Below are 24,769 nucleotides of genomic sequence, written 5' to 3' on the forward strand. Positions count from 1 at the left end.
AATTACATAAACAAAACAACAATCTGAAGAGCAGCTTTTCTTTCTCTGGACACCTCACATGCAGTGTGTGGTTGGGACTTTGACCGGTCTCTATCTTGTTGTGGTGAGAACATCATAAACATGCTGCTGCATGCAAAGTGAGGGGAAAAGGTGTTGTGAAACATATAGAGGTGATTAATGTGGTCAAGTTCAAGTCGAGACTGAGAATTGCTGACATTTTGCAACATGAGAAGTGATTAAATTTGAATGAATGAATTTTAATGAAATTACAAGCAAACAAAGAGAACACTTCATCATTTGGGTGTGACTCTTTGGATGAAATTAATATTTTAGGCTGCTAAACCAATATACATAGGGCAGATTTAAAGGGGAAGCAGGTGATATACCCCCCTCAATATTTAGAATGTGCAATAGTTTCATTTATTGCAAAAATTGATGCAGAAAAGGCACAAGTTGGTGCAATGAAGTCACCAGAATCCAGGAAATTAAGTGTTTGCTGCTAAAAAAAAAATTAGCAGAGGACCCCAAACCCTCCTGATTCATATGGGCCCCCTCCCAATATTGAATCACAACTTACACCCTTGCCAATACAAGGGGTGACTGAAAAGTTTTAAGCCTCCAGGAAACACAACAAGATAACATAATCCCCCCTCAAGGGCAACAAGGGCTGAAGTGCCTTTGTCCCAGTGGAAAAGAACTTCTCAGGTTGGGACCCAGCACCCATCTTCAACACTCTCCCTGCCATGCTTGAATTCCTGTACCCAGTGTTTGACTGTGGCACATGAGGGGGTGTTGTCATGTAAAGTATTGAGCATATGTTGGTGGATTTCAGATGGTTACATTCCTTTGAGGTGAAGGTATTTGATTACAGTGCGATACTCCATTTTCAACAAATCACTGACCACTGCACTGAATCTGCAAAAATAAAACAAGAGTTCGAAACATGAACATGATTAATATAATAAGGAAAGGTGGTAGGTTATAAAAAATATCATTTGGCATTAACATTGCGTCTCAATGTTGTGTATTCAGTGACCTTTGTGACAACCTGCTGGGTTTTTTTGCTCTGTTGCAATTTCAGGCCAAAGATGGGATAGTTCCTGCCATAGTTGCATCAACATGCATTAACCAACTCCAAAATGTAGGCTTGATGCTGAAACACTGCTGTCACTGGGTTAGAGCAGGATACACCCTGGACAGGTCGCCAGACTATCACAGGGCTGACACATAGAGACAGGCAACTATTAACGCTCACATTCACACCTACGGCCAATTTAGAGTCACCAGTTAACATTCATGTCTTTGGACTGTGGGAGGAAGCCCATACCAGAAAACCCTCTTGCTGTGACGTGACAATGCTAACCACTGCATCATTGTGCTGCCATCCCATCACAGAGTCCCATCACAGCAGAGGGAATGAGGCAGAGGTGATGACTGTGAAGTTCATCAGCACAGAGGCTGACATTGTGAGAGGTTAATGTCAAAGCTGGTGAGAGATTCTTTGCCATCAATTTCTGCACTGCATCCTTCTGTAAATGCACTGTCTGGTGTTCAGGCTAGTGCTCACTGTGTCCCCTCATGAAGTCGGACTCCTTGTTAATAACATCATTAACTCATTTTTTTTGTAGCAGAGAGTGCTCTGTGATTCCTAAGGGAGATGGGTTAAGCTCTATCCAAGTACCAGTTCTGGTGTTACACTAACACCAGGGACATTCATATATCTCATTTCTCTGGAGTTTTCCAAACCAGGCGGAAAAATCTTATCCCCTCAAATCCAGCCACACATACAAGTGGAGCTTGTTATAATACAAAACGTCACCACTAAAATAAGCTTCTTCTTGTTTTGGCATTATTAAATCAGGATTGTGTGCACAAAGATGCCCTTTACAAATGCGTTTTAGCTACCAGACTCCACTGTGTTTCACTGCCTCTCATTATAGAGCAGGGACAGGGACTGTCTGTATTGACCTCACAAATTACAGTCTGTTCATATCAACAGCATCATTAGTATTTTAGGATTTTAACTTCACGGCTCAGACCTGATAACTGTGTGTCCATTAGTCTGAATTCAAGAGCTAATTGTTATTCTTCTCCTGTCTAGTTTCCTGCGGCCAACACTGAAGTGGAAATCTCAAGTGCGGGCTTTTTATGCATCCTAAAGAGTCGAGACTTGTTCCTCCGCACACCAAAGATGACCTTCTTATGACCTTTCCATAAAAGCAAGTGAGTACATCCTCCCCTGACTGCTGTTTCCTAGTGACTCAAAATAACTGGAGGAAGCAGAGTAATCATACCATGAGGACAAGCACACCATCATAATTATTAACCAGCTGACTCTGGTTTTTCTTTGGAAAACATATAACTGAGTTAGCAATGTGCCATCACAGTGTCCTTCTACAGAGAATGAATTTGATTCTGCAGCAGGCATTATTTTAAGTACACTTCGGAGATTGCAACAACACAGTCTACTTTTGATTTAAGATGCCTCCTATGAATAAAACAAATGAAATTGCATCTGCTCTGAAATTCCGACGTTTCATTGTTGGCAAAGTCAATTCAAATTGAGTAATATTGAGAAATATTGCCTCAGTATTAAATCATGGCTCCTGAGGGCCTCCTGGGTGCAGGGGGCTAATTACTGGGGATATTTTTCCCCGGCTCAGTCTGCTGCACTGCCTCTGTCATAATCAATGAGCCTTGTAACACTCAATTAGAACATAATTGGATTTGCGTGTGTTCGAGGTGGAAAAACATGTACATTTGAGCGGACATGAAAGAACTGCTTATCTCTGTTGACAGCTGTAATGAAGTTGAATTGGGTCGGCCAATTGTAAATTTCAGAAAGATTCAGTCAGTGTAAGCATATTCCAGCACATCCCCTCCCACCCTACACCCAAATGCCTCTTATTTGGCTTTGTTAAAAACAGCTTAGATTTACATTTTTATGTTTAATTAATAATTTACACATTGGGCACATGGCCTCAGCTAAATACAGTGAATCCATATGTTTTTGTCACATTGTTGTGTACAGTCTGGTTCAAGTGGAATAATATGACTTTAGTTAATAGTAAATGTACACAGAGAAGCCACAATCATGCTGTCAAATGGAAGTTTAACCTGCTTTGTGTGAGAAACTACAATAATGCTGCGTCTATTGTGCTTAATTTTTTAATTTTTCAAAAGAAGATAAAACTGTTTTCAGATGTAAATTTGTAGTAATGGTGTCTAAGTTGAAGCATTTCAGTGGGTATCTCCATGACAACAGTTGGCCAACATTTGAGGGCCAGTATTGCTAGGAAACACGCTACCATAAACTGTATAAAATAGTGTATGTAGCTATGGCAACGTCACCCATTGGTGTACGGACTGCCATTTTGAAGTTCAGCATGTCAGCTGTCTTGGTATTTTGGAGCCAGATGTGAACGTATTTGGATAAGAGGGTGGAGCTGTGGAGGAGCGAGGGGAGGGATCTAACTCACAGACTTTAGTGATGCCTCATAGATAGCCTGTCACTCAAAGCAGCCCTGCCCTTGAAAATGCGTCGATTAAGCCTTGATAAAAAGTAAACGGGTGTTTTATATAAAAATTCTTCCCTGTTCAGTTGTCATGAAGGGGGAAGTTAGTCATACATAACAAAACATATTTTGTATCAGGCTGTAAACATGTTTATTGCTGCTGTAAATTTTTGCATTTTAATATGGGGGGCCTACGGGGATTGACTCGCTCTTGTAGCCAGCCTCAAGTGGCCATTTTAGGAACTGCAGGTTTTTTTGCACTTTGTCGTTGGCTTCATTTTTCAGCTCTGGTGGTTGCAGCTTTTTCACTACTGAATGCAACATGTTGTGGCTATTTATAGCTAACCTGGGAACCAGACAAATCCATTAGCTCATGTTTTATTTGCTCCAGCAGATGCTTCTGGCCCCTCTTCCGTTCAGATTTCCAGCCGACCTGCACCTGGTTGGGCCAATTACAACTGTTTAAATCTAGTTAGTGGGTTGTGTTTCAGATGGTGACTGACAATTTGCAGAGCCTTTGTGCTTTAGGCAAAATGTTTGGCTCATGCACCTTAGCGCCGTGGACACTATGGCGAGCATAAACCTAGCTTAGGACAGAGACAGAGCGCCATTAAGGCTTTTCTGAAAACAACCAAGATGGCTGCAGCTGATGTGGAGCCTCCTGTTGAAGAAGTATTTTCAAACTCTGATGGCAAAAACAGCAAAATTCATTCACAGACATATTGACGCTCCACCATCAGAGCTCTTCTCTGCACGCTGTAGTCTGTTTACATTCGTCTGTCACTCAGTGTTATGTCATTTTTTGTTGCTCTGACTGGTTGTAGGTCTGTTGCTCTGATAGGTTGTGGCGATGCCAGGCTAATGTAGGCATACTAACATCAATACACCCCCTTTTTTAACTGGCTCACATACTATTAGAGTACTAATAGAGCTAAAACATCTAACCCTTACAACAGTCAACATTTGGGAGGCCCCGGTGTGCTGCGGACTTTTCGTCTCCACTCAGAGAGTTGGACATAACATGCTAGGCTAACTAGCTGCCTCTCCCCCTCTCCAAGCTAATGAACTGCCAGTGTGGCCTTTGAAACTGAAGAGATATTACAGACTAGTTTTACGAAGATAATAAACGCAGTCAAATTAGCAGTATAGACAGTGACATTTGGAACAAAGCATACACACCACCTGGAAAACCCCAGTGTAGGTGGAGCTAAGTAAATACAATTTAAATGTCTTCTTTTTGGTGATGACAATTTTGGCAAATTGAGCACATGAGCCAAATAAACACCAGTATACAGTTTCTACTGTTTTGTTAGCAATAATGCATGTTTGACTTTAACAGAGGTGATTAGTGTGATTAAATCTGAAACACTTTCTGGTACTGTAATGGATTTTTATAATATTGCACCTTGACATGTAAGGTTGAGTGAACCTTAACAGCCACTAGGAAAAAAAAAATCAATTTCAGTCCTATGGGTCGTTTCTGTTTTGATATATTGCTGTTATTGTTGTAGGCCGGGTAGTGAAAGATTTATCTACCAGCTTATGAACACTGAAAATGGGATGTTATATCTAAGGAGCCTGTGACAAGTACAAATCTTCCTGATAGTTATTAAAGTGGTCATGATCACTTTGTGTGTGCAGCGCTCAGTCTGTCACGTTCCCGCTGCGGCTGCCTGACAAGTGGCTTGAATTTATGGCGGGGAGGCAGGGTCGTGTCTGAGTTGCTGTGTAATAATCCTCTTTATGTGACCGTTTGGAGAACACCTTTGCAAACACACCGCACACACTCAAGAATGTGATTTGATTTTCATGATATGTTTACATTAAAATGACAGTTAACACTAAATGTTTTTAATAAAGAAATACTTTATAGACATCATAGCTGTGTATATGCACTCACACTGACCTGTCTGCTATTGGGGAAAATAATGTTCCAGTTGTGTGTCTAAATGCCTCTTGATTAAAAGTAATTAGTGTTTCTGAGTAACTAGTTACATGTAATAAAGTTACAAAATAAATGTGATTTAATTAACTTAAGTTACTAATCAAAATGTCAGTGACCACAAAGGGGTTACATCTGAAAATATTATTTCCAGTAACGTTCATTTTGTTGCTCTGCATCTTTTCACCATGCAAGAATGACTTTTTTGGCATATATCTGGACAATGCGGGTCAGCAAAGTCGTTGGGACAAATTTTAGTGCAACACCATAAAGGACAGGATGGCTTAAAAGGAGCTGTCTCTACGTCCAGACAGGCGCCAGTCATTTGCAGTCATTTGACAGTATGGGCTTAGATGTTGATCATAGTTTTTGATTGGTTTTTGATTCTGAAATTTGCACCACCTCTCATCTGCAATTAAATCAAGGCACATTGCTCTGCAGCCTGAGTTTGCTGTGCCTTGATCAGTCCACCATACCAAGTAGGGTGGCCATGTTGTCCAACAACAATGCCTTTCAGTGCTGGAAATTAAAAAAAAAAAAAAAAATCCTTCTGAAATCAGAAAAGGGCTCAGTGTAAACTCTGTTTTCCAGCAGTGAAAATGCTGTCAACATGGACATAATTTGTGGTTTTAGGACTTTTCAGCTTTTCAACATGCCCAGTTTGAAACATTTGACAGAAAAGTAAGAAAAAAGTAATCAAATTAACTTGTTCATTCATTCATTTTCCGTTACCGCTCAGCCCTTTTAGGGGTCGCTGGGTGGCTGGAGCCTATCCCAGCCGACATCGGGTGAGAGGCGGGGTACACCCTGGACAGGTCGCCACACTATCACAGGGCTGACACATAAAGACAGACAACCATTTACACTCACATTCACACCTACGGGGAATTTAGAGTCACCAAATAACCTGCATGTCTTTGGACTGTGGGAGGAAGCTGGAGCACCCGGAGAAAACCAGGGTTCAAACCAGGATCCCTGTTGCTGTGAGGCAACAATGCTAACCACTGCTCCACTGTGCCGCCCCAAATTAAATCAGTTACATCAAAATTGTTTACTTATTAAAGTTTTAACAGGGTAATTAGTAATGTGTAACCTTCCCAACACTGATCATAATGTGATATAATATAATATAATATAATGTAATGTAATGTAATGTAATGTAATTTAGTGTAATATCATATAATATCATGTAAAAAAAGGGAAATTACAGATGCATCCACACTTCCTTTACACGGTGCATTACATGTTACAGGTTTATCTAATAAATGGTTAGCTTGGTGTTTAGTACTGAATTATGTGTTGCAGTGGCATAAAAAGGATGAAACAGAGTTTGTAAAGCAAAGAGAGGATGTATTTATTGCTCTTGTAGGTGGTACATGTGTTTGTATATGTGTTTGTGTGTGTTTGTGTGTTGATGTCTGTTTTAGGGGGTGTTGTGCATGTCAGCATGATAGATGATGTCCTTGCCACGGCCTCTATTTTGTCATTCTGTGTGTGTGTGTGTGTGTGTGTGTGTGTGTTGTTTGGGTGGTCTGTGTGAGCATAAATTTAAAGGCTTTGGCGATGTGGGTCATTTGTGCGGGGGATTATTTGTTTGTCGTTGAATTTTGGATGTTGCAGTCTTATCTTACACCTACAACCCTGGAAGGCAGAAAGTTCAATCATATTGATATGTTTTCATGACCTTATTTTTTTTTCCTGGAATCAGGAGCATGATTTGCTTTTGTTTGTTTTTATCTTGTACTTTGCTCTTTAGGAATGATATTTGATTACTGAGGTGTCAGGGAAAGGCCTATTAGCTTCACTTAGCTTTTAGACCTGGCTTTTAAATCAGGGAAACACAACAAATGTCTCGAAGAGGAGAAAGAAAATGAAAGGCTCCGTCATCAGTTTGTGCTGAAATGATGCACACACACACACCATTTATCTCAGGATACACGCTATGAATATGGATTTCCCCGTCAAAGCAACATGTCCTGCCTCAGTCTGCTGGGGGATTTGCATTTCTCACATCTTAGAGTTTTTAATTATGAAACGAAATTTCACCCCAGCATGCCTCACATAATTGCTATCAAAATGAGAGATTTGCCAAATTGTCCCCAAAGAGCTTAATTGAGTGCAGAGAAATACTGATTGCTTTCTTTTAGGTTTGATTCTCTGGGCGCACAATATTTAGCATTTCATGTGTGTATCTAGTGGTTCTGTTAAGAGATGAAAAGTGTGTTTTTATTTACATATAAATACAGAAGAGCCTCTGCCTGTGTCTGACATCATGTGCAGTATAAACTGGAAGCCATCCTACCTTTATTTCAGTGTCCAGGTTGCTCTGATCACAACTGTGTCAAATAGCAGAAACATTTAATGTAATATTGGATTAAGAAAGTTCCATAGCTAGAACCAAACCTTAAGTGACTCCTCCATGAGGTGTAAATCCAGTGTCTGGTTATTTTGCATGCCTTTGAGCAGAGCATCATTTGTGCCACAGGGCCTGAGTCTGACCAGTTTTCATAAGAGAGGAAGCCTCCCGGTCTGCAAGCGTTAGATTTTTCTGATGAATAATGTATTCATAGTCTGAAGCTGCAGACGCGTCTCACTGTGTGTTCAGAGACGCTTGACTTTCACACGTCTCTGCTGGAATGAGGCTGAATCAAGAGCTTGTCTCAGATATCAACAGCTGTGGGGAATATCCTGCTATGCACAAAAGACAGGGAGAAAATATCTGTGATGTTCGGATATTTCTGAGGCTACGTTAGGAGGCTGGATGAACACCCACGTATTGGCCTCACAGGTGGAGCTCTGGCTGATAGATGGATTTACATATTTCTTTTGTGTGTCTTCATTCTAAATTTATATATTTTTTAATGTCATTATTGTAATGATTGTTTTAATGTTTTTTGAAGCTTGCAATCTTTTATTTTGCTCAGCTCTTTCAGAGAAATGTTGAATGCACCATCTGGACTACACCAGATTGTTCTATTAAAACTCCATAGATTGTTTTTTCCCTTTACACACAGTTTGTAGATAATGTGAAATTGACGTTACGCTATGTTAAATTTTCTGGACGAGGCCACCACGGGCCAAGGATCACACTGTGTTATTGTGGTTAAGCAATGGTATTTGGACAAACTAATCACGATTCATAGATTGGTATGACTTGTCTGTTGAAAGTTAGATTACAGACCTCGATACTCTACCTCCACTCCCGCACATTGTGACCTCTCATTTTTGGACTGAGTACTTGCACTTTGGTAATAGATATAACAGGGGACAATCCTCAGAATATGGCGGCCCCGTCCCACATGGTGTGATATGACTCCACATTCTCTGTACTGGATATACATGGGTTTCAAAAATTCTAAGTATAAGAGTATTCCTCAGTCAGGTGTCAAATTAAAGGCAGGGTTCAATGTTATTTATTTATTTATTTTTTTCAGAAATCTACTAGGGCAGGGTGATATGGACAAAAATTCATATCTCGGTATTTTCAGGCTTAATGGGCAACATGTTTTCAGCTGCAAGTCAAAGCCACATTTGAGATGTCACAAGCACTTTTATAAAAGCAGACAGTGATCATGATTAAAATGCAAAGATAGGGACACTTTTTCCTGTTTGAAAATGTACAGCTGCACAACATGTAATTGAAAAATTATATAAAGTAGATAGCAGGGCTGTAGATGAACATTTTTGCACATAGCAGTGGAGCTACAGAGGTTTGCAGCACAGGCCACAAAACTATAACATGAGTATAAAAGTATCAAGTAGGCCTAAAGCCATTGCAGTTTGGAAAAATTAAAAATCTTTTTTGTGGGGGAGTTAAAAAGTTGTTTTCCACGGCTTTCAAATGAATCTAGTGCTATTTTTAATCTTATTTATGGGCATAGCATCAAAAGGGGGGCTGAGGGAGGGAAGGAGCAAGAGTCACTCTGTCCATCTTATATATGTCTTGTATATGAAACGTCTGTGTTGTTGCTGCATCCAGGCGCTGTCTCAGTGTCCCACATTAGACTAAAACTACCAAGAACAACAGCGATGCGCTACGATCCACCTCACACACAAACTAGCTCACCTGACACAATCAAGCAGCTCTGTCTCCCACATGCAGCGCAGTGCTTGGCTGCACGTGTGGTGCTGTGGTAATTTCACTCATCTCACAGAGTGATTTAGCGTAGCACGTGTAACATACAGACGGATATCGCACTGACAACTAATTAACACAGATTAAACAGAGTAGCAGCTCTGTGTCTGTCTTAGTGTTGTTGGAGAACTTGTGAGTGAATGAGTGAGTGGGGCTGAGCTGTGCGGAGAGAGTGAAGGAGGAGAGATGCAAACTGGTATTGCCTTTTGGCAGAGCGGTGTTATATAATGCAACTTGACCCTATATCGATTTAAATGGCATTTTTAAAATCTATATCTTGTTTGAAAATACATCCATACATCGTACATAGTCGTTATATCACCCAGCCCTAAAATCTACTTGCCCAAAGTCAGTTTTTACTCGCCCCTGTACAAACTGTTTTATTTATTAGCTGTTAAATTACAACAAAGAGCAGAGTTAATTGTGATGTGATGTTTTTCGGAAACTTGATCTGCCTTTGAAAAACAAACTTATGGCACACTGCGCAATGCATAGTTGAACTTTCACCCACATCCTCTAACACCACAACTTAATTCCTGTTTGTAGAATACTTAAAATAGTTTGCTCTCAAGCTCATAAACTTTGTCTTTACCCTCCACCATTTAAGTGCCTGATCTGTAATGTGCATGTGCGACTCTCAACAAAGATGAGATGGAAACAAGATGGCTCAATCTTCAGCTATGTCCTTATTCAGTCCCCCCCCAAACCTACTGTGTTCACCACTTGCCCAGACGGTCAAGATTTACTAGCCCAACGTGGCATTTTACTTGCCCCATGCAATCAGGCAATACTTATTGCTGAAAGATTGCTGTATCTCATTCCCAGGTCGTCCAATACCAATGTTTTGGGTTGGTCATTAGGTCCGACTACCAACCCAAAGTCATCAGCATGTGACGACTTCCCCAGAGTTGCATACTGAACCTTTAATGTGAAATGTGTCTGCTCAACATGGGAGAGTCTTTATCATTATTCCTACCACAGCAGTTATTACAGAGTCTGAGACCTCTGGGTTTTAGCTGAACTGGATCAATATTGAGGATCACATTGCTTCTGTCGGGTACAAAGCAATCAGATCTGCTGTCCTTTCATAACATAAGTAATTGTAGCATAGAACGATGGTTTCTTATCAGCGTAGGTGTTAGTTTCTACCTGGTCTCCCGTCAGAGGAGGGATTTTGACCCGCAGTCATAAAACGTCTCTGTTTTGAGGTGTGTTACTGAAGCTGAAGAGATAAACACTCGGCTACTTCTGAACAAGTCTGACAACTTATAACAGAGAATAGATAAGGGAGGGTTACACTGCTGGTTTAAATGGCTTTATTGTAGCTTGATGTAGCATCAGATAATATTTCTACATTCAGTATGCTGATAACCTCCTTACATGAATTGTAAATAGCCGTATAGTGCAGAAAGATGTAGACTATACATTGGTTTTCTTTGGAGTTTCTAAAACCAATCCCATCACTCTTGTCACTGTTAATGGATTGCAATGACTGCTTTGAAGACTGGGAAGTGGTCAGCGTGATGATTTGTCAAAGTCAGTCTGGCACAAATGGCCAGGCGACCGGGAATCTGGGTGTCCTCTGAAGCTGACGGTAAATCCCACCGAGACTGTAGTGCCGTCACACCGTGTAGGTCTCCTGCTAAGATCACTCACGCCAGACTCCATTAGCAAAAGGCTGCTCTCCACATGTCACCGCTTCAACAAAGACACACGTATTCATCCGACACTAAAGGAGGAATGCTAGCAGTCATAAATAAGGTTTCGGTAAACACGGTGTGACACGAGAAAAAAGGCTTGTGTCATTTATAAAATGTGATGTTGTGTAGTAAACTGGAGCGTTTGCTGTAGTGCATGATTGAAGTGTTCAGATCTGTAATGAAATGACTTTCAGATAATCTGAGCTGATGTGTTTCAGAGTCGGGATCAGATGATAAAAGAGAGCGTTCATTCTAAAAGACAGGAGTTGATTGTCAAAGCATTATTTGTGTCACCTCCTGCTACCGTGTTTGTACTGTGCTGTTACATCAAGAAAAGCTGCTCTGTAATTTGGCTCTGTAGAGATGATGTTATATGTGATGTTATTTCTGCAGCTCAGCCTACAGTGCACTTTTAATTATCCACATAGCAGAAAGAAATATTAAAATCATTTAGCAGCAGGGTTTTTGATGCACTTTTTGGAAACATCTGCTCAGTATTATGTTACTGCATTTGTGATTACACTTTCCCTGATGTATTATCAGTATTGGTTTTGATATCCACCTGCTGTCACAGTGACATCATGGTATTGATTCCCCGGATGACTGCAGAGGGGAACTGAGTCACGTTTCCCGGAGAGGATTGACGATAAGCCAGTAAGGAAACCCCCTGTGGGCATGCTATGGGCAGGGCAGAATACATCATGCGGCTTCTTATTTTTTACTTCTTTTTATGGCAAGCCTCTGAGATGCTGCTTCAAAGATGATTTCTGACACATTATTCATAACATCACAGCCCTTACCTGCCTCAACAGGCTGCTCACAGTTTGATTGGATCATAAAAAAATGCCTCGTTGAGCTCGAGGAGTCGCACAGCTCTCTTTCACGTGACCTAGACCTTAATTAGTAAGGCAGCAGATTGTCATTTGCATGTACGTGCCCCAGTGAGTAGATGGGAGGTGGCGTGCATATGGGGGAAGGATAGTGGCACTTCAGGGCCAGTTTGCTTAACGGACCCCAAAGGTGCAGTCAAATCAGAAGTGTTGTTATTGCAGCTAATTGTCGCAGTGGATACAGTTATTATCTTTAAGAAATGAAAGTAATTTTTTTGTTGTATACAGATACAGTAGGGGAATAATTAAAAAAAAGTAACTTATTTTGTCAGGTCATTTTGTTTTTTATAGCACATTCCCAAAAATTAGGACTGATTTCATTTATTTAATTTTATTTATAAGGACAACACACAGTAATCAACATTTCTGTAAATATATCAGTGTTAGCCAGCTGGCTGATTTTCAACTGCAGTCCTTTGGCAAGATGTTATGAAACCAATAAAAGGATAAAATTCACAGGACAAAGACAGCTTAAAGACATAAAAGCCCTGTTTCCACCAAACACTTTCAGTATGGTACCTTTGGAACCAAATTTAACCCTTTAGACATGATACCTGGACCCTAGTGTTTCCACTGGAAACAGTACTCTTAAATGTGGGCGGGGTTGTTGTCACTCAATGCTCCGTCCAGCACTCACTGTATTTCCTCATTACCGGTGACACAGATGGAAGTCTGCACCTCGTTTATTGTCCATAGAGTGAGGTTACACGCCGACATTTTCAGAACAGAACAGCTTTTTTTTTTTCTCTGAGTGAGGATTAGAATACATGCTGTTCACATAACCTAGTCAAAATGCCTGAAAATCCACTTGTTACCAAAAGTGTATGTCATATAAAAACTGAAGAGTTGTCACACTGAAATTTAAGGTGCGCTGATGGATTCATGTCGTCAACTCATACATTGGGTAACATAACAAGTTAACGTTCCACCTTAAAAGTTGCCGGCAGTCGGCCCAGTGAATGAAGTTAGTTTTTTCTCCGATTCCAGCTGCTGGAAGAGGCAGTAAAACATCCTTTCATTTTATAGTTACAGTAATAAAACCCCCCACGGTATGAGCAGTGGCTTCATGAGCCTCAAAACCAGCCACAAGCAGAGTGACCGTCCTGTATCAACAGACTTGTTTACAGCTCCACCTTTTAGCACCAGAACTGTGTGCTTGGTACACCAACAGAGGAGGGTCCAAAAATAGGGACGGTATGGAACGATTCCATTGGTACCATCTACAACTTTTCACAGTGGAAACAGAAAAAAAAAGTGTACTGAACTGAACTGAACAGTACAGTACTGCTCGGTGAAAACGGTGCTAAAGACAGCATTAACTACAGCAAACAGAAATTCTCAAGATATAACAGAGGCCATGCAAAACAACAATCAACAGCACAGCGTCAGTACAATACAACAACGCAACAGCAACAAACAGCATGTTAGCACAAACAGACATACAAGCAACACGAAGCACCAATACACAGCTTATTATTACATGCAGACATGCAGAGCAGCAAAACAAAGTAACCATAGATAAAATACATTAGCCATTCTGTAGATCTTAATAAAATGTTAAAACATGCAGCAATATGGTCATATGCGCTAACACACAAGCCATGTGACACAAAGTTACCCATGCTGGTAATAAAATTGATATTGCATATATACCATGCCGAGTTGGCTGCCTGGCAACGGGCAAAGGACGTAAAGGAAGTTAGCAGCATGTAAGCCAGAAATAACAACAACAGTGTTAGCTTTCCTTTTGCATATTTGGCACTTCACTTTTGGGTCAAACTGTCCGAGTAACAAAACTAGGCCCGTCTTGTCTGAGAATAACTAATACTCAACATTAATGCATAGTAAATAATGTTGGATTACTATTTCTTAATTTATGGGCTAGGGGCTTTTGGGGTAATGGTATAGAAAAATTAAGCATTTGATTACTGATGTGGATGTTGATAACTATGGCAATAATCAAAGCTTTAAAGCCTTAAAGCAGCCCTGTCAAAGTGATTGTATTTCTCAGAATTTCTCTGTGCATTTGTGCCATTTGTCAGATACAGAAATAGTCTTTGAATTTCACCCTGTTCACCGTCTCCATCGATCCATTGATATGCACAGCAGATTAAGAAACTCTACAGAGCGTCATTATTTTTCAAAGTGTACCCTGATCCTGACAAAAGACCCGCCTCATACCTGCTGGGAATTTCTGCCTCTGGAGAACAGGAGCTGTGCAGCACTGCGAGACTCCTCCCTTTGTTCAGTTGGCAGCAACATTTAGACGTAACAAGCCTTTGGCTATTTGCTTTCAAGTAAAAAAAGCCTTTGTTCTTGCATTGATACGACATCTATTCTGTGGTGTCAGGTTGTGAATTTGTGCAGTTATTGGACTGTGTCATGAAATGTGTGCTTGTGGATGCTGGATCATTGAGACTGAAAACATGATCTGCCCCATCGGGTATTTCTTATTACATGTAAGCTTTGAATTCAACTAACAAAATGATAAAAACAGCAACAGGAGAGTGATTTATTGAGCAGGTTTCTTGTTTTCACCTGTAATAATTATAATCAAACATGTTTTTATCCTTAACTCATCAGGATCCAGATCTTTTCTCTTAATAAGAACAAGACTCACCTTGTCTGTACAATATTTCTTTTGTCCTCCATGAGGCAAATCATCTGTTGTGTACACCATTTTTTTTGTAGATCATTATCTCTGTCATTTGTTAGGCTGGTTGTCACACATGCTACTGGCCAGTTTAATATTTCACATCATCACTCATACTGTTATCAAGCTGCTAAGTACGCCTCATGCAAATATTCTCTGCAGAGATTTGCATTCGCGCTGCAGACACTGATCAATGCTCCATCATCCATTGTCTGCACTTGTGTCTCCTGTATACCTGTAGCACACCGGTTTGCTCACGTATTATCTCTTATCACATGTATTTCTCTGATAGAACACTGGGCACAGAAAATGGAAGAAAAATGGTTCTTTTCCTCGACTCCACATTGACTCCATCGTTCCCCCTGCACTGAGTGTGTTGTTGATTGACAGCTGGAATCCCTGAAAGCCTCCGCTGACATGTTATTGCTCTGGGTCAGAAACAGGCAAACAAGAGTTAGCCTTCATTCTCCCCCATATCTACTCTCTTTGCACTTCCTCCCTGCTGTTTTTTTTTTTTTTTTTTACTGTCCACTATCTTTCTGCCTTCTTTATAAAATTTCTCGCCCTCCTCTGAATTATTGACGAATCGGGCGTCCCTTGAGACTCAGTGAGTGTCCATCAGCTGCAGCACAAAGCTGTTTTTTTTTACTGTTGAATCCCAACACCAGATTTATCATGTTCGGTATCTGAGGAAAGAGTAGGGATAGGGTTTCACTGCCCTGCCGTCTCATTACAGCTACATACTGCACTGATAGGCAGAAAATAGTGTACGAATAAATACATTTTGAGTGAATGAATTGGGCTGCTTTAGATGGCTGAATGTATGTGCTGCATACAGTAAGAAATGTGTATATTAGGGGTGTTATGGTATACCAGTATTGACGATAACAGTGATATCTAAAAAATGAAATATTGATATAATGTTAATGATACACACATGAAAATATCCTGTAAAGAATCCAGCGCCTCTTAAACTTTTTCACTTTGTTTCCCTATCCCCCGATCTACGCTAGAATTTTAAGTGTAATTCATTTACCAAAAAAAGAGACAAAAAGTACAGTAAACAAAGTTAAAGAGTAAAGTGGCCAACAGCATTATTATTAGGCTATAATTATTTTAAATTTTCTATAGATATATCAATCGTCATCAGAAATTCTTTCAGCTACAGCAATCGTGTAATGAAAATCTGATATCGTGCCAACCCTGGTGTATATTTTTATGTACGTTTATGTCACTTTATCTTCAAGATTTCACTTTTTATTCAAACAGTTTAATCAGTAGACCCAATCATGATAACATTAATGATGGCTGCATTCCATTTAGGTGTGACTGTGGCACTGCTCTGGTGTTGAATGGAGCCCTCATTAATGTGCTTATGTAACTATGAGGTATGTAAAAAAAAAAAGAAAAGTCTAAATTGGGTCATCTCTGCCTGATTCTTGGAATGTATTGATCGGCTTGTTTGTGTGTTCTTTGTAGAGATCAATCCATTGCAGGAAATAGTTTTTTAAGATTACCAGTGAGTTCTGCAGATAGAATACTGAGAAATATGACACACTGTGCCTACCATGACACGTATAGAAAGCAAGTAAGAGTAAAGACTGACGATATTCTATATTTTCCTTATCGTCAACAAATACTGTGAGATTGAAAACCAGCAATGTGTTAGTCTCTTTAATCTTAATCTCTCAAATTTTTCATCTTCCTTTGTTTGTGAGCCCGTAGCCAGTTTGTCCCTGCTGAAGACAAGTGAACATGAGTCACAGATATATTGTTTGGTTTCTGATAAAAGGCTTGTTTATCTCTCAAAACAACGGAACCCTGTATTTTTTAGATGTTACTCATACAGGAGTAAATAGTGCATATATTGAAGACTCCTGCTTTACAGCAGAAGGACAGTGTGTGTGCGCGATGAACTCAAAAGTGCCCAAGTTCATATTAAAGAGGGAACAGCAGTAGTGTGGCTTGTGCTGCGTTAACGTGAAATCAGGAAGATGGTAGATGTTTTAGTGGACTGAAGCAGAATGATAAAATTAAGTTAGGCCGACAGAGAGCGGTAGATGGCACAGCAGTCCAAAGTTAAAATATTGTACCTTTGCTGTCCTCCGCGACAGAATTTACAACCTGATGTTACGTTGCTTCTTCAACCAAGACGGGAACTTGTGCGATCTAAACAATCGCGGGACATTATTAAAAAAAAATGCATAAAATAATTAAAATAAAATAGTTGTATTTAATATGTTTTATTCCATTCTTTGTTAACAATACAGATGCACTATTGTCATGCATGTTTTGTTTTGCCGTCCTGTCATTTCAGCGAACTGTTTGTTTTCCCCGTACTGTCCAGAAGGAATTGTAAAACTATAAATTATAAAATCAAGTAAGATTCCAAAAGATTTGCAGCAGCCTAAAGCGTGAATAGAAAGTTAAAGCGTAAAAAGAGTGTCAGACCTATATCAGTAAGTCACAGCTAGTTAAAGGCTAAAGTGAACAGATGCCTTTTTAGCTTTGTTTTGAAAATACTTAGCGAGCTAGCTTCCCTGATATCTATAGGTAGTGTGTTCCATAGCTTTGGGGTATAACTGACAAAGGTTGCGTCCCTGATCTTCTTCCAGCTGTTGCTGGGAACCTCCAAAAAAACAGCAGCAGATGATCGCAGTGTTCTTGGAGGCAAATAGTTAACAAGGGAGTGTCGTCATCCACTGTCGGTCAGAATCCATGTGAACCCAGCATTGTTGAAGTGAGGTCCATGGCATGGAATAATGAACTACATTAGCCATCGTTGCACAGAAAGTAGTTGGATCAATCAGTTGTTGGTTTTTGTCTTTTTATAGGTTTTGTTTATGATAAGAAAACGATAGAATATCACCTGGCTTATCTTTTTACATTATCACAACTTTAACTTTATGGCTAGTTCCTGTTGGTAAGTAGTGCAAGAGTATTGGAAAAATAATGATCATGTAGACTTAGTTTCTTCAGTGTGTCTCCAGTTGACTGTCAAAGCTTTACTTATTTATTATTTTACTTCATCTCATAGTGACATCACTCTCTTTCACATCCATTTAACTTAGCGTCTTCACACGCAGTATGATGTTATCGCACAGTCCTGCTGAATCATTCAATCTTGATCATGAGGCATTGCCTGAATATTTTGATAACTCTAAAAGCTGATGGGGATCTTCGTGGAAGCCACCTTGTGATGGGTTGGTTTTCATCATAATTGTTTAAACTGGGCAACCTGAGCCCGCGCCTGGAAACTGGGAGCCGTGCAGGGGAATGTTGATTCACGTAGCGCTGGAGGAGACCTTGCTGCTGAAGATGAATGCTGCTTCATTGTGCTTCATTGTCCTCAGCTAATTATTCCAGTGACAAGTGTGACATCACCCCCCGGCTCTGAACAGAGGTTTCTGAACAGTATTGAGAGGCTCAAGGTTGCCGTCAGATGTGACTTTAAATTGGCTCGAAACCCCGCTATGAAAAGCTGCTGCTGCACGTACAGCAGTGTTTGTTGGGAAATTACCTGTTGCTTAGGAACCAGTGTGACTTGATGCATGAGAGCAGGCTTTGCCAAGGTCTTTGAACACAGGAATTCTTCTACAACCATAAGTCAAATGTAAATTTTTGATATTTTCTGTGTACTATACATGTTATTAAGAGGCTCAAATTTCAAAGCACCACATCGTTTTATCTTCTCATCTTGCTAAGATTTATGAATTTTAAAATCTCTTGTTTTGCTCGTATGAACATGGTTGTGAATGATAACGCTGTAATCAGCATATGTGGTGTGACTCATTCACTCCTCAGCATATTGTTTTTATTGTTTGCACATTTTACAACTATCCAAACGGACGTGTGAAAACATCTTTTCCAGGTTCCTGAGGATTGTGGGGATGGAGAGTCGCTGGGAAACAACACCCACATGTGCATTCCTGGAACAGGGGTTGTCGTCACTCTGCATCGCGATTAAATCCTTCCCTGCTGAATGAAAGACGTGGTTCACAGCTACTTGAAATAGTGTGAGTATCATATCTGAAGCGTTACACAATACACATATTTGAAAATTACACAATCCCAATGATTGCCAACATTCGGGAGTTGTCCCATGATGTTGTTCCTCTTCCTGTATCCCTGAGTGAACTTTGGTGTTTCACCAGTTTGCAAGGCTTCAGCTGAAGTTTCTGAAGTTTTGAAAATGTGTAAATATTTATTTTATTTATTTATTTAACCTTTATTTAACCAGGAAGTCCCATTGAGATTGAAAATCTCTTTTACAAGAGAGACCTGGTCGAGGTAGCAGCCAATCAAAACACATCTAAAATGCAATAAATACAACATATATTACAAAAATGCACAATAAAACAACAACTATTCAAACATAGTAGCCTCTCAAGAAAAACAAGCACATGTCTCTATCACCACATACTCTCATTATGTTGAGACTGACCCCCTCTGTTACTGTTAAACTCTGTTTGTATTTATTTATGACCTTTCTTTGGAAAAATGTGTTAAAATTCAACTTTGGAAAAGATACAAACAGAACTTGAACTAAAAATGTCAGTGTTGATAGTCAGGCTGTGTGTGTGAAAATTATATGTTCATATTAAAGGGAGCCACTCTGCATCGATTGGCCTTTGAGATAATGCATAATTGCGTGTAAAATGTATTTCAGTAAATTGCAGAGGGAAATCCTCGATAATTTGTCTCCAGCTGAAATAAAAGGGCAACCTGCAAGTTATCGAAACCTTTGCAATTAAAGGTATCAAGTGCAACATCACAGGTGTTGCCTGAGATTAAAAAGAAGAAACAATAAATATTTTTCTCGTATGATATTCAGAAGTAAGACAAAAACATACAGATATGCTGCTGTATTGTGAGAGAGCCCTGTGGAGGTGAGTTTGCAGTCAGTAGTTTTTAAAAGCAGCTAATCAATGTCTTGTTATTTCCACACAGCCAAAACAAAAAAAAACTCTTCTTGATTAGTGAATACCAGTGAAGGAGTGTAAATGCATGGGCACCGTCCCACCCTCTCTCCCTGATTTGCACTCCCACTGTGAGGAAAGGGTGCGTCGAATGAAGGCGGCAGACGCAGTCGCCATCAGTGGGGGCAGCATCAGAGGAACAGCAGCACTTCAAATGGAGGTTTTCAAGGCATACAGTCATAAATTTTTCATCTGCACGCGGCTTTGAGGCAGGAGAGGGGGGCAGGCTCCAATTGAAGCCTTCTAACAACAAGCCAGGGCTTTCAGAGACAAAAGGTAGACGGGGGAAGGGCACTCGAAATGAGAAACAACGAAAATCCTTTGTTTACAATAGATGAACAAAAAGCTGTAAACAAAGTCAATGTTTAGCTGCCGACGCCGGCAGAGTGGCAAATATCACACCGGCAATCAAAAAGATAATGGCAGAGCAACAATTGCGAATACTGTATGCCTGAAATAATGGCTGCCACAACAACAGACCTGAATAGATTCATAAATTGCAGTTTGTTGTGCAGTCATCTTTTTTTAAATAGTGTAAACACTGAGCAGCTTTTTCTATGAGGGTCTAAATTGCACATTATTCAGTGAGAAAATAATAAATAAATGTTTTTAAAATCCTATAAACATTAGTTATTGTCATATTTACTCCCTGACCACTTTATTAGGTACATCACCTACAACTTATTTCAACACAACAGCTCTGCCAGAAATGTAACCATTGTTAAGTTTATGATGTTTTATTGTTGGTGACGTCGTCGGAAATGTGTTTATTTACTATGTGTTTATTATTGATGCCTAAAAATGGTGTTGTATTGGACTACATTATATATTTAGAGGTAATTACATTCTTTGTCCTTCCTATTTAAATACACGAGGGGTGCAGAATAATAAATAATAAGAATAATACATTAATTTATAGAGCACTTTTCAAAACAGATGGTACAAAGTGATTCACAAGACAATACAATATCTGCAAACAGTAAAGTGGTAAAACAAAGTGATAAAAAAAACAAATAAATATGCATAAATGTGTACAATCATGTGCACACAAATAGGCATGCACATAAATATACCCATATACACACATGCTCTGTGCACAAGCTTGAGCACACATATGTACAAAATACATATATTCATAAACAGACACTTAACATATTCGACCTAACAGAAATGCCATCCTACAAAAATGTGTTTTAAAAGTGGATACAGATGTAGATGATCGTATCTCATCAGGAAGTCTTGTCTTGGGAACAGCAAGAAGTAGCTGACTAGATAATCTCAGGACACGTTCGGGCTCTTAAGGTGTTAAGAGATCCATTATACTGAGGAGCTAGTCCAAGTCGTGCTTTGAAGGTGAGTAATAACATTTTTTTTTTCATAAAAGAATATAATGCAGTCCAGCACAACATCACCACTAGGAGCTCAACGTTAAAGCATATCATTGAACTAACACCTCTGCAATGGTGTCCAAAAAAAGACCTGAACATTATAGGCATCATGAAAATAGACTTTATTGCAAAAGAGTGCATAAGATTTTACAGGTGTACCTAATAAAGTGACTGCTAAATTTCACCCAGCAGTTCATTGATCTCCAATGAGTAAAATGGGCACTTAGCTTTTATTTTGAAATGCACATTTCATGCACATGTACACAGTTCTTAAAGCCCACAGTATAATAATGTGAATACCCCTTATTCTAAGCATGGACTGCAGGCTAATGTGTATTTTTAGCACAGTTCTTGTCTGTAGCTGGTGTCTTATTAGTATTCTGTAAATATTGAATGGGCACTTTGAAGACCCCGCTGTTCAAAGACGACACACTACCGCTTTCAATATTCAGTAATAAAAAAATATAGCTTGTCTTTGTGCTACTAAACTTCACCTAAACCATCCTGGGCCTTTTGTCAAATGTTATAGGCGACCCTGTATCTGTGGGTTGAATCAGAAATATGAACCTGCGCTGTGGTAAATGCATCCTGGCCATAAAATGCTGTCCCTCATCCCATAAGCAGACAGTGGAGCTCTGCAGAGCGCCTGCAAATTTAATGACTGATTTTCCCGGCACTGCTGAATCCTCTGGGTGCAGAGTCTGTCTGGATGCTAATGCAGCCTGACATCTCCATCCTTGTTTAAACAACCCATGTTATCCTGAATGGGTTACTGCGATGGCAAATTAAAGGCAGCTTTGATACGAAGATCCGTCTGAACACTACTGCTCTACTTTTCCAGTACACTCAGATCTCAGCCTGGTCTGATATGATCCTGCAAATATTGTGTAGGCAGTTTGTGGAAGATGACAGCACTGGGCTCTTCTCAACACAAAATACAAGATTTAACTCGTTTACTGCTGAGTCGTGTTTTTAATGTATGCAGTGTTTAGATACAGTAGAGAATTTAACACGTCAAGTGCAATTCAGTGTAGCTTGATGCTTCATACAAAATTTATTCTCATATATTTCACATGTACGTCATCGTCTCAGCTGAGAGAAGTGACACAAGCTTAATGGAAATTCTGAGAAACACGGCACATCTTCACCTGCATTCTCATAAAAGATTAACTTTGCTTCAGACGATTTACGTGAAAATGTTGTAAATGGAAATGTTGTTTGACAGAGGCCGTGTGATTACCACAGTAGCCAGCTGATGCAGTAATCCCAGTTGCCTGTAATGGTTAATCTTGCCAGTTTGTGAATTTTGAACAGATGTTGCATTTGGAAAAAGTTTCATCTTCACACTCTGGCAGTCAGTTGTCAGTCTCAACACATCACTCTGGAGATATTCCATTTTATGAATTAGGAATGACCTTCCTCACTGCTAATCAGTGATTCAAAGCAACTTGGCTCAATCCAATATATTTTATGATTAAAGGAGAGGGTCTCATTTATAAGTGTCTCTTAAAACAATACAAAACCTGGCCATATTTAAATTAAAACAGTGTTTCCTTGCTGTAATCAGTCATTTCCATAGACAATGTTACCATGCTGTAGAAGCATAGTAACACAAAGAGTGCCTTTTGTACTAACAAGAAGGTAAATTTGGAAGATATTGGAAGAACCGCTTATCCATATTCACACCGACGGCCAATTCAGAGTCACCAGTTGTCCTAACCTGCATGTCTTTGGACTGTGGGAGGAAGCTGGAGTACTTGAAGAAAACCCATACTTACACGAGGAGGACACACCCACCCTGGGGTTCGAACCTTACTTTGGATTCGAACTGGGAACCCTCTTGCTGTGAGGCAACAATGCTAACCACTGCATCACCATGCTGTCCCACTGCACAGCCATGCCGCCTGTAAGATATCTGATTTGTCTAAATTAGCCTACTTATGCCTCATGTCATCTTGATATCAATTGAATGTACTTTAGCACTGAATGAGGACTTTGGATTTTGTCCGCCATCACTTACATTGGAAGTACATTGGGAAGAGATCTCTTAATGGCCAGAATGAACCATGGAGAACTGAATACAACATTTGAGGCAGGGCCCCATTCATTCCTATGAAAGTTGTTCTGTGGCACATAGAGCCAAAAAAGTTCCTCTTCAGGAATATAAAAATACCTGGATCTTCCATATCATGAGGCCCATAGAGAAAGTGGCTAACTTCTAGTGTAGCCCCCTGCTAACTTGAATGGAGATAAAATGATTTAATCCTGTAGCTCTTCAAGACTTTTGAAATTTTATCAGAGTGAATGGATCAAATCCCAATAGTGTTGAGTTATTTCGCAAGGGTCATGGATTAAAAAAAATGTATCCACTGATTTACAGGTAAGTCTATGGCAAAAAGGTCTTTTTGGGCCACATTCCACATTTTACCACTATGTCAAAGTCCAGTGCTGTTCCTGGTGGCTTGGAATAAACAGAGGAAATGATTATAGCAAGCTAAGACTGTTTGAATGTATACATTAGCACCTGAGTATTGTTTTAAGACAGACTTAAAACAACTGTATCTTTCATCGGTATTGTTTGTCTCAGAGGACAGGCTGGCCAGTATTTGTAAGGTGTGACTTCCCCTAACAGTTTTTGTTTATTAATTTCTATTGGATATCCTGGGTCAAAGTCCATCAATCCCAGCCTGCGACCCCACTTCAGAGGATTGTGAGTCTGGCAAGCAATGGTGGAAATATGTATGTGTGCTGTGGTGAGTCCAGATCCAGCAGTGGCATCTAGATGAAGCTATGCATTTGCTCAAGAGATTAAAGGCAGCGTGGTGTCACAAGGGCAGTCAGGCCTCGAGCTGTGCGACTGGAAGCAGGTGGCACGTTTCTTACGTCCTCGCTAAGAGGGATTAGGCCTCTGAAGGGAGAGGGAGCATATTTGATTAGCCCGTTCAAAGGTTTGGGAGGATGGAGGGCTGTTCATGTGATTAGCCAGGCATTTTGAGCTGGACTACTGTTGAAGTGTGTTTTATAACATCTTGCGAAAGACAACAGTGTTACTTCTGTGGAAAGGACCTCTTGGCTCTCTGCCTCGGGTGGAAAAAGCTGGTCAGCTGCATGTGAGCACACAGTATGAAAAAAATAAGGAAGTCATACATGCAGTACTGAGGAGTTGTTTAATAGATCAGATTTGCTTAATAGATTGTTAGGTAGCTTCTAAGTGGATTATTTTGTCTACATCTACTTTAAGCAGGGAAATCCATTTTTATAGTGTTATTTTAAACATTAGCAGTTTCCAAAGCTCTTAATCTGTTTATGAAGCTCAAAATGAGGTTTATTTGATGGTAACAACCAGAGTTTTGTTGTAATGTAAACTGACCTTGACTGTATTGCACAACAGCCCTGGACCTGCCCTCCTTCCCAAGTCGTCAAACACTTTGTCACACCCTTCAGTGTCTGATACAGGCACACAAGGCACCCTTTAGCATCTGTATGAGATGCACTGGACTTTCAACTTACTCCAGTGTAAACCAGTCAGCGGCAATATTGGACGCTCAGAGCAACTGATGTAGTACA

General features: G+C 39.9%; 1 protein-coding gene across 1 annotated transcript in view; it reads left to right on the plus strand.

Annotated features, from left to right (window-relative positions):
• Nucleotides 1–18,761: 18,761 nt before the first annotated feature.
• Nucleotides 18,762–24,769, plus strand: part of ccdc33 (coiled-coil domain containing 33) — a 47,170-nt gene continuing 41,162 nt past the window's right edge. Inside the window, exon 1 of the mRNA XM_050074162.1 lies at nucleotides 18,762–18,851. The gene's annotated coding sequence lies outside the window, so the exon portion shown is untranslated. The remainder of the gene's footprint in view (nucleotides 18,852–24,769) is intronic.

This window comes from Epinephelus moara, chromosome 20, assembly GCF_006386435.1.
Source record: "Epinephelus moara isolate mb chromosome 20, YSFRI_EMoa_1.0, whole genome shotgun sequence".
Taxonomy (NCBI): domain Eukaryota; kingdom Metazoa; phylum Chordata; class Actinopteri; order Perciformes; family Serranidae; genus Epinephelus; species Epinephelus moara.